Below are 17,491 nucleotides of genomic sequence, written 5' to 3'. Positions count from 1 at the left end.
TCAGATGGCACCATGATCCAGATGTAAAACCATGCCACTACTGTATTTAAATGAAGTGCAAGAGCCAAATAAAAAGAAAAGTTAACAGAGTAATTTGTGACAAATGAAGCAATAATTTCTAGATCATAGGTTTGCTCAAATGTTTCCCGTGTAGGATATCTTGGGACTAAGCAACAGAATGATGTTCGCAATCTAAGTTCAGGTGTTTGTAGTGGGTTTACATGGCATGGTTTGGTAGCAGGGGGCCATAGGGGTGGCTTCTGTGAGAAGAATCCAGAAGCTGCCCCATGTTAGATAAGGGTCCTGCTGCTGGCCAGAGCTGAGCCAATAAACGATGTTACAGAATCACAGAATCATCTAGGTTGGAAGAGACCTCCAAGATCACCTACTCCAACCTCTGACCTATCACTAACAAGTCAACCACTAAACCATATCCCTAAGCTCTACATCTAAACGTCTTTTAAAGACCTCCTGGGATGGTGACTCCACCACTTCCCTGGGCAGCCCATTCCAATGCCTAACAACCCTTTCGGTAACAAAGTTTTTCCTAATATCCAACCTAAACCTCCCGTGGAGCAACTTTAGCCCGTTCCCCCTTGTCCTGTCACCAGGCATGTGGGAGAATAGACCAACCCCCACCTTGCTACAGCCTCCTTTAAGGTACCTGTAGAGAGCAATAAGGTCACCCCTGAGCCTCCTCTTCTCCAGGCTGAACAAACCCAGCTCCCTCAGCCGCTCCTTGTAAAACTTGTTGTTTGTCCTTTTCTAGTGTCAAGCTGAGGATAGTGTCAAGCTGAGGCAGGGGAGGTTTAGGCTTGGCATCAGGAAGATGTTCTTCACCGAGAGGGTGGTTGCACACTGGAACAGGCTCCCCAGGGAAGCAGTCAGACCACCAAGCCTGTTGGAGTTTAAGAAGCGTTTGGACACTGCACTGCACTTGGTCTAAAATTCTGGGCAGACCTGTGTGGTGCCAGGAGTTGGACTTGATGATCCTTATGGGTCCCTTCCAACTCGGGATATTCTATGATTCTATGATTCTATTATGATTCTTTAGGCATCCTACAGCCCTCCCTTGCAGCTCTTCCAATCTAAATCAATCTTTTAGTACTCGGGACACCACAAGTACATATATTACTTTAACTGAGTTCTCATCATTGCCCTGTGCAAGTGTTAATAGTGCAGGGATGCTTGCTATGGCTGTGGAGTCTATTCCACCACATCCCCATGTCCCAGAAAGGTAATTTTCACAAATTTTTTTTTTCTTTTATTTTAATAATGATGTCATGTTTTGTTTCCTGACAGTCAACCACTCCATGCTACAGTATCTTCTCTTCTGTTGCTCCTACCGGAGACTTTGCAGAGCAATAGCTGCATTGAAATCATTACTGTTCCCCAGTGGATTTGGTTCTCTTGTGAAGCCCACTTTTATGTCCTCTGTCTTATATACCAGGACCTTTTTTTTTTTTGATAAAACACCTCAGTTACTTTCACCTCTTCTACAGAGGTTAGAAGACATCTGTAAAAAAAAATAATAATAAAGTCTGTCTGATCAGCTCTTCTTCTGTTGCTTCAGAGACAGAAGTGAATAAATTGCATTTCAGGTTTCCCTAAGTGCCTTCCTATGCCAGGAACTTTCTGTATATGAAAGACAAATCACTGTGTTGTAAGAAAGGAAATCAGATTTTCTCATTTTCCAGAAAGATAGTTCTGGTGCCACGCTGAACATTTGCCAGAGTGAGTTTAAAATGGAAAAAAAAAAAATAAAAAAAAATAAAAAAATACCCAGAGAGGAAAGCTGTAATTCCTGCCTGCTAATTTAAGTCAACTAATCATCTGGTGGAAGCTTGTTATCTGCATTGTGGAGATGTGGGCTTGTCCAGAGAGCCAAAGACTTATTTTAGACATCTCTCCTAGGTGGGGAAGGGCCAAGATGCTTACGGAAACTGAACACCAAACTTCTTGACAGATAGAGTCAGACAAGATGAAACTAAAAGGTCTGACAAAGAAACACTGTTCAGCTTTTGGGCCTTGTCTAAACATAGCATTAACAGCTCTTGACAGCAGCATCTTAGAAAAACAGGCTGTCTCATCGGCTGGCACTGACTTTGCTGTCATTCCACTCAACCTACTCAGGGCTGCACCAGCCAGGTGCGTAGCTGGTTCCTGATGTTAACATTATGATGGATGTGGCACTCTTCTTCTGGGAAGGTCACTGGCTAAAATCCCTTGCTGGGCTGCAGAGATCATTGTTCACACCAGACTTGCAGAGGTTTATGGATTTAGCAGTTGGATTCACCTCTCATCCTAGTTGGTGCCTTGACAGACTCATTTGCTTTGTGCCTTTCTTGGCAAGTCTGAGGAATGAGTAGAGGGTAAATAGGCAGGAGGTGGAGTGGCTGGCTCATCCCTGGGTCTCATGGACCAGTGGGTATTTTAGGTCATTTGTGATATGATCAGAAGCACTTCAGGTGTGATGAACTCACAGGTCACTGCCTTAACAGCTCAGAGTACTTCTGTTCCAGCATTTTGGCAGTACTTGTCCACAGTGCTGTTCATTCTGCAGACTTGAGAACTGCCTGTAATGCCCCCTGGTAGAGCAGCTAAGAGCTACATGTGGTTTGTAGCAGTCTGTGCTATGATCAGTAACCTGTGATTTGTCCTGTCTCGTCTCCTTGCATTTTACCAGTAATGCACAAAAAATTAAAAAAAAAAAAGAAAAAAAGGTGGCCCGATGTTGTATAGCACCGCACACTGTTTTGCAATTAAACCTCATTGAGAAATGGAAAAAAAATATTTTATGTCAAGCTTAATAGGTGAAAAAATTATTGTGGGGGAAGGAGGGCTGGAAGGGACCAAAATATTTCAGGAAACCTGAAAGAGTTTGCAAAATGATTTAACCTAGAAACCTTAGGGGTTTGTGCAGTTTTGCCCTAGCAGCATTGTCCGAGTCCAGGAAGATGATGGCCTTCAGCGGTCGGCATGAAGTCCCTGCAACGAGGACAGGCAGAGTGCGGCCAGTGCAGAAGAGGCAGGGGCAAGGCTGGGGAGTTGTTAGCACCTGGCTGTGAGGAGGTGGAGGGAGACATTTACCACTTGTTTACAACTTGTGTGATTTTCTAATATATATATATATATTTTTGATACTAGTTCGTATGACCTGGTTGCATGGGAGGAACTATTTTCAAAAGTATTTCATTTGACTTGTCTATATAAAAACATTAAATGTCACAGAGAGTAGGTCAGAGAAGCTTTTGCAAGATGAAGCCAGGGAAAGGGACAGGAAAAGAGGAAAGACCTAAAATAATGGACAGGGGCTAGTCTTACAATGACATCAGAAGGAAAGAAGTGCAGCAAAGGTGAAGCCCACAAAACAAACAGAAATGGGACTGGTGTGTCTCGTTGAGCTTTCAGCTTGTCAAGAGAGCTGACGCATCAAGAGACCCACAGAGCCACTTGACTGGGATGAACCCCCAGAGAGGTGTGCCGTGCTGATGCTTGGAGACAGGGTGCTCAAACTGGCCCTGTGTCACATCCCTCCTGCATGCCAGGTTCCATGAGCAATTTTAAGAGCAGGTAATACTGGAGTATTCCCTATCCTGACTGTAGATGTCTTTTATGACTGTAGATCTCTTTGGCCCTATTCTTTGTGGCTGCGGGAAACCCTAAATGTCCAGTGAGCCAGGATGTTCCTCCTGAAAGCAGTGCATCTGCCCAAGTGCTTGCAAGCATGTGCTGTGCCTTTTAAACCACATGTGTATCCCTACAGCCAGCATCTTAGTTCCCTCTTCCTCTTGGCAACCTCTCACTGCGTGGTGGAAGGGTTGCCCTGGTCAGTCAGGTCCTGAAAGCAGAGTGCTTCTCCTGAAGTTGGCCTGGAGGGAAAAGCTGTTGACAGACAGAGGTGGAGGCAAGCAAATGCACGTGATTTCTCCTCATCAGAAGAACTAAACAATGTCACCAAGCTGATGCTTTGTGTTCATTTTCAATACAAAATGCCTTCTTCCTACACTCTACAAAACCAGTCCTTGTTAGTAAGTGTTTCTTGTGAACGTGTGCTGGAGCCAGAGGCTAGATTGCTGTCCACATACATGTGTTACATGTTGCCAGGCAATTCTGTTAGGCTTCATCATACAGCACGTAGTGGCTTTTGGAAGGGTGGCTGGAGGGTTATTGGGATTGGCACTCCTGTGTCAGATTTTTTCTGTCTTTTTGCACTGTGGAAGCTCAATGTTGTTTAAAGCACTAGAGGACAAATTTAGATTCTGTATTCATTGGGAATAAAGGCAGCAGAAATACAGAATCCACCTTGTTGCGTGCAGTTTTAGTTACAGTGAAAATATTTCTTTGTCTAAAGTAGTGTAATCATACATTCCTCCTTCTGACATGTTTTCTGTCCATACCTGCTGCATAAAGGAAGACAGCAGTGCAGGGAGCAGCCCCCACGTGGAAATCCATTCATAGAATCACAGAATGGTTTGGGTTGGAAGGAACCTCAAAGCCCATCCAGTTCCAACCCCCTGCCATGGGCAGGGACACCTCCCACTAGATCAGGTTGCTCAGGGCCTCATCCAGCCTGACCTTGAACACTGCCAGGGATGGGGCATCCACAGCTTCTCTGGGCAAACTGGGCCTCACCACCCTCTGAGTAAATAATTTCTTCCTTACTTCTAATCTAAACCTACCCTTTTTTAATTTAAAGCCACTACCTCTGTCCTATCCCTACACCTCCTGACAAAGAGTCCCTCCCCAGCTTTCCTGTAGCCCCTTTAGGTTCTGTCAGGCTGCTGTGAGGTCTCCCTGGAGCCTTCTCTTCTCCAGGCTGAACAGCCCCACCTCCCTCAGACTGATGCTAAGCTGGAACAGCGTAAAGGTCTGGATGAATATTTTTCCAGCTAATCCATGGAGATTAAATGATGACATCAAAGATTTTGAACTCAGGTGTCTTGCAACCTCCTCCAAAAATCACTGACTAAACTTTGTGCCCAAACTCAGCTCGATTCTGATCCAAACCAATGTCACAAAAACAACACCGGCCCCAGGAAGTGCACGTGTTTCACCTCTATCATCTGGCAACCCTGGATGACATCCAGAAGCACTCCTCATTCAATGCCACAGATTCTGTACCTTTTCGATTGGACTGGTGAAACACTGTTAGTTTCAGGGAGTTTCCCACACAAACTCAGTTCAGTCAGTTCAGGAAAGTGCCACATTGCCAGATCAAGCCCAACACAAGGAACAAAGCTGGCAACGTGGAAAAACAGGTTAAAGGAAAATAAAACTATGGCTCACTTTGCAGTTATATTTCCACGTCCACATTGGAACAGCTGGAGGGGCTACAATGATGCTGGGAGAGGGAGCAGCAGGACACCTATGGCCAGATGACATGGGACTGGTCTCGTGTGAGCTGTAGGTGGGACAGGAAGGCCCAGGCGTGCCATCCCCATGGCACTGCCTGGAGCAGGGGCTGTTGCTTTCCCTCGTGGTGTGTAGCAGGAGGACATGTCCACAAGGAAGAGTTTCCAAAATTCTCACAGGGGCTGCACAAGCTCCTGTGCTGCAGAGAGGGGTGAATGGTACCTGAGCACTGTTCCTGTCCCCTGCCTGGAGAGTGGTGCAGACACGCACTGCAGGGCCAAAAACCTTCCTTTTAGTTGTGTCTGCTCTTCTGAACAGCCACAGGAAATGTGCTGAAGTTACTCTAAGGAACCCTGTGTGTTTAAACTGTCCTGTTTCCATCTTCTTCCCCGTATGAGATGAAATTTATAGCAAACCCAAATCCTTGGCAGTTCTCAGTAGTGGCAGGCATTGTTCTAGCATAGGAGAAACCAGATCAAGTGCAGGCATCAGAGATTTCTCAGCCTACCTATCAAATAGCTTGTTCTCAGCGTTAATCCTTTTGACTTGTACTTTTTTTAGATTTAAAGATGTGTGCCTATTTTTCAGACTCGAAGAAGAGTTAGTGTGGGCCCAAAGCCTGTTTTTTCCACTTCAACAAAGTGGAAAACCCTCTCTCTACAAACCCCACGGCACCTGCTTGCATATGTATTTGTAGAAATTCCCAGGGGCTATATGCCTGTCACAACCCTTAATGTCTTATTTTACAGCTAAGACATGCTTTGCATCTCTCCCACATTACAATACCACCAGACATGAGAAAGCATCAGACGTTCACTTTCAAAGCACCCCAAAGATGAAGCACTTGCAAAGAGACGCTTCAAATCTGAACGTTTGCAATGGGAGGCAGTGCCAAAGCATTATACCTGCTTTCTTGTAACTATTTAAAACTTGGCATACAAATGTGTTACAAGATTAATTGCTCCTCTTAGTTATCCTCCTCACAGGGAATGATGCTTTTTATATTGAAATAAGCCCTTATGTACCTATTCACTCTGAAACCCAAGACACAGGCACAGGTGGAGGCTCAGGTTTTTGTGTCTCACTAAAAATATTTTAGGTCAGACTATTCAAAACACTGATTGCTCTGTATTTGCATACCTAGTAGTTTGAAAAGAACATGCTAGAGCAAAAAAAAAAAAAAAAAAAAAAAAGTGCACAGGTGGCTGCCAGGTGCAGGGGATTTAGGTGCATAGATCTGGTTGTCTGTTGAGTCAATGCCTCCTGCAGCTCCTGGGGTTTGGGAGGCATAAGTCAGGCTAAAATACTGATTTCTTCTTGCTCTCTAGTGAACTGAAGTACAACAGACTAAAGCACTTGTCAGAAAAGAAGAAAAACCTTCCACAGAAATGTCTGGAAGGAAAGAAAAAGGCAGTGGTAAGTTTTCTGGGTTGAAATGTAGGTGGAAACTGAAAACTGCAAGTGATCCCCAGTGTCCAAATAATGAAACATTTTCTGCCTGTGGTTTGTGGTAGAATGGGTTGCTGTGGGGAGAAACAAGCAAAGTGGCAGCTGAACAGTGTAAGGATGGACTCACAGTCCTCTGCTCTGCCCCTTGGTGCTTGCCGAGACACAGACTGCTGCTGTTCAGGGTAGTTTGTCACGTGCAGTGCCCTGCCCGTAGCTGCCCCTGTCCCCACCATCTGCCTCATCGTTGTCCTCCCTGGGGACAAGGAGCAGTGGACCCTCTCTGAAGCCACGTTTCCACATAAACTAGAGACATTTTTTAGGAGCCCATTTCCATGCCTCCCTCCTGGAGAAAGGCATTGACTCTGGCTTGAAAACACACCGACCTTTTTTTATTAGAAAATTCCCCAGGTCAGGCTATGGCTGGGTCAGTCTCTGCCTCTGCCTGTGCCACCCCACCAGCCCCCGATGTCCCAGCTCCTCCGGGTGTTGTCACCTCCAGGGCTTTGGGATGCAGGCTGTGCCATGTTCCCATACTCAAGGAGCTCTGGTGGGTTACATTGGCTGGGCTTCCCGGGGTGACTGTGCCACCATTTCATGTGACAAACCATGCCAAACCCCTCGGCCAGGGCCACAGCCACATGCTCCTGTTTTGTTCCCCCTGGTGTAGCTGGGGACATCCCTTCCTTGCTCCAAGGTCACATGCCCCTGCCCCTTGCCCTCAGCCGGATGCTTCCAGGCTTTTAGATGAAAATAAAAAATCTCTGCCCTCTTCCAGCCCTGGTGCAAGGTGGTCATTATGAGCAAACCAGCTCAGGAAAGTGGCTGTGGTGTCCCTCACTTCTCAAAGTGCCCAGGCAAGAGGTGTGGGCAGCAGCATGTCTCATCCCAAGCAGGAGGGCAGCAGCATGGATGACATGGGTCCTCTGAGCAGAGAACTTCCAGCTCCCTCTCCTGGTGCCAGCTGATGCTGAGGCTGGGATCCTTGCTGGAGCTGAGGGTGACACTGCTGCCTGGGGTTGGGTTACCCCAACCTGGAGCACTCCTGGGGTATCCCCATGGCACCAGCACAGTGGGGATGGAGCCTCCTGTTACAGGTGGGGGTGTTGGGAAGAAAAGGAGGGGACAGCCTTCCCAGGGAGAGGCTGGTCAGGGTGGGATGGTGCCAGCAGGAGGCACTGGAAGATGCTCTGGGCAGCTGGAATGGAGGTGGCTGGTGCTCAGACATGCCGGTGACTCTGCTGGTGACCTCAGTTCTTCTCCCTCCCCAGACCTGCACCTGTGGCCATTCGTTGTCACGCACGTGGCCATCCTGATGCATGACTCGCCTGGTGGTGACTCTGCCACCGCTCCAGATGCTCAGCATTGCTGCTGGGTGCTGAGACTTGTGACCATCTCTCAGGGAAGAGTCACCTCCCCTCTGGCAGTTTTGTCCCATGGGACGTGGCACTTTGAAGTCTGTACCCATCCGTCCCATGGTGTGTGAGTCTCTCCAGAGCACCCAGGGGCAGAGGCCTGGGAGGAAACCTCAGAACCCTTCCCCTTCCCTCGTGCCATCACGCGTGGCCTCGCCGCAGCCCTGAGCTGGCCACGTGGTGGACAGGGGCTGCTCAGCTGCTGCCTCTGGAAAAGGGGGTTATTCTGCTGCAGGCAAGCCCCTGCCACTAAGCAATGGATAAAGCAATTTGAGGGGTCTCTGGCTAGTTTGGCATCTCCCAGTGCCTGAGCACTGGGGAAGCAATGGGCAATTTCTGGCAAACACCTGGAAAGCAGTGTCTCCTGTGAATGATACAGCTGTGAGCTGCCCCGTAAGATGCTTATGCCAGTGTCTTGCTTGCAGCATTTCTCCTGTTTTCATTCCAGAAAAAGTCCCCTGCCAACTGCCTCCTCTTGCACAGGCACACAGCAGTGAGCACAGAGAGCACCATGCACCAGGACCAGCGCCACACACAAGCTGCAGCACCCGGCCCTGCTCTGCATTCCCCATCCAGCCACAGCCAAATCTCCCCACCTGAAAGGGAGCCTGACCACCCCAGCACTTCACTGCTATCAAATTTAGGGAACCCTGTGCAGAGCAGAGGCCAAGGAGCCCACCTGGCTCAGTGTGTGCCCACAAAGAGGCCCCGCTGTGACCTAATTCCCCAGTGAGGAGGCCCTGGGGAGGTGCCGTCCCTGTCCCAAACCTGTCTCTCCGGCTCCCCAGTGCCCCCAGCTCCACCTGCCTGGCTGGATTGCTGGGGCCACCTCCTGTCCCCAGGGTGACACCCGTTGTTTTGAGCTGCTCTCCCATCTCTGGCATGCTGCTCTTGCTCAGAAAAGCAGGGAAGGGATGGGCACCTCCCTCCCTAGGGTGTCAGCCAAATTAGCTCATCATCATTCAGATTCGTCTTTGTTTCTTCAGATTGCTGGTGGAAAGGGTTGCGATGATGATACCACCTTTAGCTTTCTGGCCTTTTTAGAGGACAACAGTGCTCCTAAAGATAAGCACATACACAAGTCCTGTCCTCTTCAGTGGCAACTTCTTGCATTGGCACCAGTGGTGCCAGCCCCAAGTGGAAAGTGCAAGTACTGGAATTAAAATATTTTGGCTTAATGCAGCATTTTGGAGGCTGAACCAGGCACCTCTAAAACACTTTATCACAACCATAAGCATTGTTTCAGTCCTCCCCACTGCTTTTCTACACCCTCCCTGCAGCGTGAGGGGAGCAGTGGTCTCTTTGCTGGCTTTACTTTCACACCTGACCCACCAATACCCCTTGTGCAACCCTCACTGCCCCAGGCACAGAGGGATTGCAGTCACACTGCAATCATAGCCAGCTCTTGCATCACCTGCAGGGTGGCCTTCAGTGGTGGAAGAGCAGGAAGTAAAAAGGTGGTTTGTTTTTGTGTGGTGTTTTTTTTTTTTTCAACCTGAGTTACACACACACAAACATTCAAACTGGAGCAACATGGGTTTTGCAGGAGAAGCAATTCTGCAAGAGCTTTTTATCTAAGTGTGTGAGGGTTCAGAGGTGAAGAGGTTTGTAGGCAGAAAACCACAAGTTCTCCAAAACATGCCCTTTCTGGTGTCATTGCCTTCCTTCAGATGAGACCAGGAAAGCTCACTGAAATGAAACTTCTGTGTTTGGTCCACCTGGGAAGAGAGATTGTAGAGCTGCTTGGGAGGCTATCGCTTGGACCTGGGAATGCTGATGCAGGGCTAGGTGAAGGATACGGTATGGCTGTGACCCTTCCCAAGAGCCCCCTGTGCCTGACTCCATCCCCCTGCTATGGATCAGCCCCTGACAACCTCCTTGCTTGCTCTCCTTGCTTGGGTGGGCTTGCAGGGGGCACGAGCTCTGCGAACCCTTGCCCCTGGCATAGTGCGTCCCCTCCTGCTCCCGACCTCACCTCTCCAGCCCCTTCTCATGGTGCTATGCATGGGTAAGGGCAGGGAGGGGGGGGCTGGTGCTGTTTGTGAGAGCTAATCTACAGCACCATGACACGGTGTTTATGAAAGAAGTGATTAACCGTGTGGGCCGAGCCCCGCGGCCCAGCGGATCAAGGAAGGTCTGGTCACCGGGCGTGTTTGTGTCGCTGACCTTGCAAAACCAGCTTCCTCGGTGGCCGAAACTGCAACTGGAGATGAGGAAGAAATCGGGGGCAGTGGTGCTGGGGAGGGGTGCTCGCTGTCAGGTGAAGCACCTCTTCACAACCCCTGTGCACTCTGTGTCAGAGATGCCTGGCAAAGTATTTACCTCGGATCTGTGAATAAAGCACGCTGACAACCCCAGCTGACGGGGCCAGCCTCATGCTACAGGTGTGACCCGCTCACAAGACCGACCCGACGGCAGCAGGCAGGCTGGGACCCGCAGCACGTGCCTGGCTCCAGGGCCGCTCACTCGTGAGCCCTGAGGACCTCGAGGGCTCTTGGGCTTATTTCAAGGAGACTTGCCTACCACATTTCAAAGCCTCCACACCAAGACCTGTCAGACACATTTTCTGCCATTGTCTCAGTCCTCATCCTTAGGGAGACGTTTTATTTCTTAATCCGAGGAGCTAATAACCAGAAATCACCAAATCTCAGGAAGAGGCAGAGCTGTGGGATGCCGGTGCCCAGACGGAGCCGAAGGCCCAAGCACAGGGCTGCCCATCCCCTACCCCAAGAGCTGCAGCCCCGGGTCACCATGTTGAGCAGTGCGGGGCGAGGCTCCTGCCCCTGAGGTACCACTGCCGGGTAGAGTTTTTACAGTGCTGTAAAGTGCTGGAAAACTGCAGGGTTTCCCAGTCACTGCTGTGAATGGAGCTGAACGCCCTGCCCTGGAGAGGAGCCCTGCCTGCGGGCTCTGCGGGTGGTGACCTGCCAGCTTGCTCCATGCTGAGCTGGGGTGACCAGGCCCCCTCGGGGCACGTCTGTCTGAGAGGGGTGCTCAGCTGCATGCCAGGCTGCCCGCACTGCAGCTTGGGGCCTGGACTGGTTTTGTCTATATTTAGTGCATTTTTCAGATAACCCTCTTGTGCTATTTTTGGGCTGTGTGCTGACTTATGGCCCCTGCTCGCTCTCGTGCTCTGATGCATCACAGGTTCCGAGTTTTCAGCATTGTCCAATACCCAAATGTTTGGAAGGGGGTTGAAGAGAAGGCAAATGGATTTTGGGTCTTTCTATTAATATTCACAAAAAAAAAAAAAAAAAAAAAAAAAAAAAAAAAAAAAGAGAGAGAGAGAGAGAGAAGAATGTTTTAAGCCTTCCTAGGGTTTTTCAGTAGAAATTCAAAGCCTGCCTGGCTGCACTGTCCCCAGGGCTGTTGGTGGGGCTAGGGTCTGGTGCACTGGAGGCAGCTCTGCAGCAGTGCCCCATCCAACAGACAGAAGTACTGTCTTCACCACAGTCGATTAAAATGCATTGTGGCATGGCTTTGTATGCTTATTGCATTTAATACCAGTGCAACCAAGGTAAATCTTTGCTAAAGGTGAAGCAAAAACCTTTCTTCCAAAATGCCATGAAAGGCCTTTGCTGCTTTCCCTCCTTCCAAGGAGACTTTCAGTAGGAGCAGCAGAAACCTGGGCTTCAGGGTGTGGGATAGCAGTACATCTGCTGCTTGGGTGGGCTTTGAATTAAGCTTTTCCTCCACATTCATCATAGAGAGGGCTCTGAGGGCCGCACTGGGGCTTGGTCCCTGTGGGGGCAGCCTTTGAAAGCTGCTTGGGCTGGGCTGGGTGACAGCCGCGCTGGGTGGGAGCTCTCGGCTGGCAGGGCAGTGGTGTCTGCCAAGGCCCAGTGGAAAAGCCTGGGAGCAGAACCCTTCCAAGCAGCCCGTGATGTACACTTTTTAAGGTCAGCGCCTCGGAAAGCTCTGTGCTGGGGCAGACCACAGCCCCAGGTGCAAACTGACAGGCACAGATGCTGGGTCACCCTCTTGGGGCCATTAAAGCTCGCTGCCAAGCCAGACCTCTCTGAGGTCTCCAACAGCATCTGTGGCATGTAAGGCTGTGGGGAGCAGGCGCCCAGCGTCGCTGGGGGATGGTGCAGTGCTGCTGCAAGCAGAAACAGACATGTCCCAGGCATGAGCACTGCGGGTTCAACCCAGCACTGAGCCCTGGGATGATGAACCCAGGCAGATCCAGGCCAAGCAAACACTGCTCATGTGCTTCAGCCGTGCCTTGTGCTTGATCTGCAGCCAGGATGCGAATGGACTGTGACAGTCAGCGACCCACACCGCGATCAGGGGCTGCATGTATTTGTTTAAAAACTCCTGTATGTGTGAAAGGTTTTGGGATGGTGCCCAGACAGCAAAGACTCGCCCCTGTCCTCTGGTACCCTCCAGTCTGGAGCCCCATCACGAATGTCACTGTGACCCTGCCTCCCCTTCCAGCTCTCCGCAGAGAGGTGCTGAGGTTCTGCCTGGCCTCACTCGTCTGGGGGAGGGTTTTTGAAAGGCCTGGGAGGCCGCCAAGGCTTTTGCTCCTCTGCCAGCAAGCTCCATGGTGTCAATTCCCTCCCCATCCCTGCAGTAACACAAGCTGTGCCTGGCAGGGCCGGCCCAGGGCTGGCAGCACCCAGGCACCCAGGAAAGGCCAGCGCTGTCCCCAGACAGGACAAAGGTGAGAGACGAGACTGGGACTCAGCCCTCCTGCTGAGCGTCCTTCATTTGTCCCAACCCCTCTGTGACCTGTGGGTGTCGCAGCCCTGAGACTGTCAGCTTTTGTCAGGCACAAGCTGCACCGTGCTGGGGTGGGACATTTTTCCATGGAGGCCCTGGTGTGGCCGTGACCCGCGGTGCTACTGCCCCAGTGCCTTCACGTGGCCTTGGGGCAACCCTGGAAGCACAAATGGCCCTGGGAGCACAGAGGATGAAGCAGAGTGGCTGTGCCGCAGGCAGCTGCACCCCCTGGCACTGCAGCATGTGGCCGTGCTGCTTTGTGGGTGCCAGCCCCATCTGGGATGTGGCCCCAACTTTCTCACCATGGTTGAGCTGCTGAGGTGGGCGTGGGGAGGATGGGGCATCTATAGCTGCCCTCCTGTACTGGGAGCTCTCTTGGCTTTAAGCCCTGGGTGGCACCAGGAGCACAGCCACATTTCTCTGTGAGCAGCAGGCAGAGATCTCCTGTCCTGGTGTCCCTCTTTCTCTGTGGGTAGCTGTGCTGTTAGGCTCCAAAGACTTTGCTCAGTGCTAGCATAAGGCCTTTACTGCAGCCACAGAAGCTCACCAAGGAGGAAAGTCCCAACAAGGGGAGCTTGCTCCAGGCTCACCATCAGCTCCTCAGGTCTGTCCCCCACTTTTCACACCTGGCTGCACAATCTTGACCAAGAAGCACGTAAAGAGCTGCTAAACAGGGTCCCCAGACCAAAGCACTCTGCATAGAGAGAACCTCACCGACCAGCTTGTGGGCAGCATGTGGAAAAATTGCCCCATGTCTGCTCTGTCCTTCAATTGTTGCCCACAGACAGCAGCTGCCCTGCGTGTTGCAGGCTGAAGATGGTACGGAAATAGTGAAGGTGAAGTCACTGCAAGGACAGACATCAGCACGGCTGAGGAGCCTGGGCACTGCCTGGAACAGATCCTCCCAGTTTGTTATTTAAAGATCAGGGTTGATCTGAGTGCTGGATAAACATCCCCTGTCCCAGGGACCTGCTGCAGCACCAGCCCTGGAAAGTCACCACTGAGGAAGAGGAGCAGGTGATCCAGAATGCCCAAAGGAACAGCTTTGTGTCCATGCCAGAGCTGGGCCATGGCACCATGGCACCATGGTGCCACAGCGGTGGCCAGAGCAGTGTCCCCAGCAGCTGGGGGAAGGCACAGTGTGGCTCTGTGCCGAGGGGTGGAGGGCCAAAGGGAAGGGGCAAGCCTGGATCACAGCAGCAAAGTGAACTGCTGCTGTGGGACATACCGCTCGGCCCACGCTCAGCCCTCGCTGAGCAGGCAAGGCTGGGCACGCACAGAAGAGCGATTTCCTCACCTTTAATTCTCCCAGCCCTAGGAATGGAAGACTGAGGCTTCATTTTATTTGCTCTTAACTGTCCTGGCTTGCATTTGAGTGTCGGTAGCTCCTGCCTCCTGTGACAGCAAGAGATTTAAAATAAACCGATGCACACCAGTGAGCAGGCTGAGCTGACGGATGGGCCAGCAAGCTCTCGGTGCCCACCACAAGCATGCGGGTGCTGCTGCCAAGAGGTGTCCTCCCCTGCCTGCCCTGACATTAACGAGGCCCAGCAGGGCGGGCAGGGGCCTGGCACCCAGGAGGGCGGGATGCGGGGCTCCTGTCCCCGAGTACAGCACGTCCTGGAGCTGCTGCACTTCACCAGGTGTCTCCTTAGGAAGGGGATGGCCACCTCCTGCACTCAGGCTGTGGGCACGGGGGGCATGGCTCCCTTTCCCACAGGGACAGCAGCCTGCAGCTCCAGTGTCACCTTCCAGGCTGGGAGATGTCAGCAGCATGGCTCTGTTTGCAGGCAGCTCTGTCCCTCATCACTTCTGAAGCTACTTTGTGACACAGAGCTGGGTGGCCTGAGAGTTCCCCCTCGACCTTGTCCTCTCAGTCCTCCCCAGGAGCAAGGACCTGGGAAGGCAAAATTTCCCAGCTACTTTCCTACCACCCAAAATGATTTTACCAAGGCTGGAGGGAAAATATTGCTCGCTTCCCCTCCGGGCTGCTGCTGTTACCAACCCACCTTCCCTGGACGAGCGCCAGTGCAGCCATCGGACACCTCATCCGTGCAGGCAGCGCCCCTGGCTGAGGCACACACCCCAAAACTGCCCCGAGGAGAATTGCTGGGCTCATCGTGACAGCTCCCGTTTCCTCCTGTCCCAAAGCCAAGCAAGAAGCCAGTAGAAAACAAGACGTCAATCAAAAGGCACTGAGTCAGAGAACTCCCGGCCAGGGTCAGGCGGGGATGCTTGCGGGGACGTCCTGGCAGGGGGTGTTCTGGGTGCCCTGCAGCCTCCCTGCCTGGGATTGAAACCCCACCATGGGCCATGTGGGTGCAGAAGGTGGCCAGCACATCCCCCCTTGGCTGCCTCAGAGCACCTGCCTCTCTGGGCCACCTCCCAGGGCCCAAATCTTTTGCAATCCTTGTTTCAAAAGATGTTTTGTCACTGCCTGGCAGAAAGCTGATGACCTCTCACACGAATGAATATGGGGACAATTGACCCAAACTCCAAATACGGAGCAAGTCTTTTTTTTTTATTATTATTTTTATTTTTTCTTTCCCAGAGAAGTGTAAATATAACACCCAGATTTATTTCAGCTGAGTTCACCAGCTGATGTTGCGCATTTTCTGAGCACTCTCACAGTTATTTGCTGTAGGCAAACTTCTTCACTACTGGAAACCCATTCTTAGAGCCTGCAGCAGCCCCAGGCCCTGGGCTGCAGCTCTGAACACCCTGGACCATTTCCATCCCAGGTGACAGGCAGCTCCCTGGGGACAAATGTGCAGTATGAAGCCTGCCTGCCTGCTGCTGCACCCAAGGCAGAGCTTTCCCACATCCTCAGGTGCCTCATGGGCCGTAGGCATATAAATGAAATAGGTAGGCTTCTTGGGGCTGCAGGGCTGTGGGTGTCCCATGGCTGTGATCGCTGAGAGGTGGCATCTGTCCCCTCCACCTCTCAGCCCCTTGCTCAGGCTTGAGGTGTCCCCAGGGAAGGATTCATCCCCAGTCTTGAAATAAGAGTGAGCAGAGGCAGAGCTCCCACCCACAGCCAGCACACCTCCCGTTCTGGGGCTGTGGCTTGAAGGGCCAGAGCAAAAGTGAAGAAAACAAGGAGGACTCTTAATGTTGTAAAGCAGTGTGTTCTGTCTTTCCTTGATCCAGGAGACAGAAAAACAGCTTTTCCCAAGGTCTCCCAAGAAACCCCCTCTCAAGAGACAGCAGCATGAAAACAATGAGGAGCTGAAGCAGAAGACGCCCTGATGCCTGAGGTGTGGGTGACAGTGGCACCTCCTAGACCATTTCAGAGGGGTACAGGGAATGGATCAGTGGTCAAAGCAGAAGCTTTTCCTTTAGCCTGACCCCAAGTGGCAGGAGGGATGGTTGGGGGCCATGCTTCCTGGGCACACCCATGGGTCATGCTTGCAGCCCAGGGGTGATCTGTGGCTGGGGGCTCCTTCTGGAAAGGGAGGAAGAGCAACTTCAGCTCAGTTCCTTTTCCTTTTCCTTTTCTCTGTTCTGTTGCACAAACTGTGTGTTTTAAGCATTGTCTCTGTGCATGGCTTCATTAAGAATTCCTCCCAGCCCCAAAATGATGAGCATGCAACTCACAGAAAGGCAGCAAGCCATGTGACTCAAACTGATCCACAGGCATATCGGAGCTGCCAGGTCTCAGGCTTACTTTTGACCTATAACCCCAGGCCAGGGGGCACGGTTATGAAATGTTTCTTCACAGTGCTCAGCAGTTGCCTGTGTGACCCTGTCATCAGCCAGGGAAATGACTGGGGCAACGCTCACGGGGATGAAGGGAGCCCCACGTCCCAGATGCCAGCACAAGCACCTGGCCAGGTTGCACAGGATGCTGTAGGGACACGGGGCTGCTGGAGGGACGCCTGTGCTCAGCCCACCCCGCTGCTGCTGACACGTTCCTGGAGGGCTTTGCAAAGATCCAGTCGCGTTACCCTTTCCCAGTGTGTTGTTTCTTCGAGTTTTGTGTAGCTGGGCGCAGCATCCTGTTTTTAGTTAAGGACAGGGAACTAATGAGAGCCCTGGCTGCTTTGCATGCCAATGGCTGCGTGTCAGCGCTGAAACAAAGCACCTGCATTACACGCTGGCTCTGCACCTTGCCGGGAGCTTTAGGTGCTGCTTCTCCAAACCCCTCCGGTGAAGCAGAAACCAACGTGCTCATCATCCTATTTTCAGCAGTCACCCGAGTGCACGGGGTGCCACCGGGTTACACAGCGCCCGGTCCCGTGCCGCCACGTGCCGCCGAGCGGCCGCTCCCCGCCGGCAGGAGACCTGCGGGCACCTTGCTGGGCGCCGCCACCGGCCCCGTGCCCGCGGCAGCGGGACCGGGAAGGGCACAGCCCGGTCACCCCGCTGCCGGGGGGGGGATCCGTGCCTCGTAGCTCCCGGCTGCCACACCGGGTTTCGGTGCAGCACGCTGCAGACTGGAGCCGGGCAGCGGGGCCGGGAACACCTCCGGGCCCGGTGGGGACGGGCAGGGGCGGCCCACGCGGGTTTACATCGTGGGGACGGGACGGGACGGGAGGGTTTGTCCTGGG

This window comes from Aythya marila, assembly GCF_965140915.1.
Source record: "Aythya marila genome assembly, chromosome: 16".
NCBI classification, from domain to species: Eukaryota; Metazoa; Chordata; class Aves; order Anseriformes; family Anatidae; genus Aythya; species Aythya marila.
The sequence above is the reverse complement of the archived record's forward strand: the minus strand, read 5'-3'. Positions refer to the sequence as shown.